General features: G+C 45.0%; 1 protein-coding gene across 1 annotated transcript in view; it reads right to left on the bottom strand.

Annotated features, from left to right (window-relative positions):
• The window catches only part of camta2 (calmodulin binding transcription activator 2), a 26,769-nt gene that overhangs the window by 11,462 nt on the left and 13,223 nt on the right, over positions 1-2,084 (bottom strand). The window lies entirely within an intron of this gene.

The raw sequence follows: 2,084 nt of genomic DNA, 5'->3' as shown, positions 1-2,084 counted from the left end.
GGAAACTATCTGACTGACTTCAATCGCTCAGCCGCCTGGCACACCGAGTGTGTGTGAAGGAAATAAAAGCAGAGTCCCTAATATAGCCTGTGACCTGGACCCCCCCCCAAACACACACACTCTTACACACAGGGGACTCCCTGCTTTCTAACAGCTGCTGTGATTATTTTACCCGTTTCTCTGGATCGACCTTCGTCTGCTAACGAACAAAAACACCTACAAAGAGACACAAACTCAAAGAAAACGACGTCTGATTCGGACTCCGTCAGTCGGGGTGGCGGCCACGGGGACCTGAACGTCGTGACGGCTTTGAAAGTCTAAAAAAACAGAGTTTAAAATCCAAACAGAAATGATGAGATGATCAATGCTTAAGGAAGAAGCAATGATTCAGATTCTCTCCTCAGAGAATGGCAGACAGCACATTAAAGTTAACGTTTTCTAGTTTTAAGGTCAAAAATAATTACACGTTACGCGTCGCACAACGTGAGAGACGTGGCTTCAGTTTTAAAACCTTTAACAGTTACTTCCACCTGCAGCTCTCATGTTTGTTCCTGTTATTAAACACGTAATCAATACAAGTTTACAGAAAGAAAATTACCTCTCTGATGACTGTGGGTGGTTGCTGTGGTTACGTGGCAACCATGTAACCATGACAACCATCCCATTAAAAATATATAAATAACAACCCACACACACTCTCTTAGGTTGGTCCTACCGGCACCATCCTGCTGCCGAGTGTCCATCGCCTGTCTGTCTGTGGGCGTCTGATTTCAGGTGAGGAGCATGCTGGGTACGCTGTGATGTCACAGGACAAGTCTACATGGGATCCTTATGTGTGCAGCAACGCACAAAGACACGCATGCCATGAGGAGGCAGACTGAGCGGCGGTACGAGGATCAGAGAGAGAGAGAGAGCAGGCAGGACGTCCAAACACTGCAGAAAGGCATGCTGGGAAACCCACAAAGAGGGAAGGGGAGGGGCGGGGAGGGGAGGCTGATAGAGTGTCTTCACTGACTGTGTGACATTCCTGAATGTGAGACGGAAACCCTCGACAGACAGACAGCTGAGGCCAGACAGCTGCCCTCTCACTCTGACCACAACAACCAACCGAGCTGAAAACAAGATGCTGCAGTTCCACTAATGTCCACCAGAGGCCCCCCCCAAGTGTGTAAGTGTTAAAGAGTCCAACTTCACAGCAGAAATCAGCATGTCTCTGTGTCAGAAAAACAGGAGCACACATTTAACAGCCTTTAAATGTCTGACCTGAAGTATTTTAAACTAAAATCTGAGTTTTTCTGGATGCAGGAACCGACAGAGATCACAGAGAAAAACAAAACTCAGAATGGAGTTCCACAAGGCTCTATTACTGATCCTCTACTTATTATTCAGATTATATCATCTTGTTTGTTTGCTTCTACAAATGTACAGAGGGTGTTTTTTTAAAAATATGCCACGTGTTAAAGTTATGATAATTCATTATTAGGGGCGTGGCCTCTGACAGGTTGCTGTAGCTGCTAGCTGTCTGCTAGGCCTCGCATCAGCTAATTGGAAACCTGTACTGGGCCTCTAGAACTTGTGCTGTGGGATCCTTCTTTTTTAAATCCAATAATCTGACAAATAATATGACTGCTGTGTGGTTAAATGTACTGTCCAAGAATTCTAAGCTCTAATTTCAATGAGTGCAATTCAAAGACTTTATTTCAATGTTACTCAGTGCTGATTTAGGATGGCTCTGATTTTAAGGCAACTAGTATTACCTGACATCCTGGTCACTTCTGGCTCAATAAAAATTAGACTATTGCAGTGAGCTGCATCGACGTAACATGCAGTTATATCTTTAGGAGGTGGACGCCAGCATACAGCGGTGAGTGCAGCGTTAATTAATACAAACAAAACAATAAGCCACTGTCACTGATGAAAGCCTTCCTAATAGGAAGTATCCCTATACTGCCACAAGGTTTCAGCAGCAGACAGATGTGAGGACTGTAAATGAATTTAGGAATAAATATTAGAATATCCGTGAGGAGGCCTGGGGCAGACCCAGGACACGCTGGTGAGATTATATCTCTCGGCTGGCCTGGGAC

Source organism: Pundamilia nyererei, unplaced genomic scaffold, assembly GCF_000239375.1.
Source record: "Pundamilia nyererei isolate P.nyererei 1_Seehausen unplaced genomic scaffold, PunNye1.0 scaffold00439, whole genome shotgun sequence".
Taxonomy (NCBI): domain Eukaryota; kingdom Metazoa; phylum Chordata; class Actinopteri; order Cichliformes; family Cichlidae; genus Pundamilia; species Pundamilia nyererei.
Note: the sequence above shows the minus strand (reverse complement) of the source record. Positions and strands in the feature narration are given on the sequence as shown.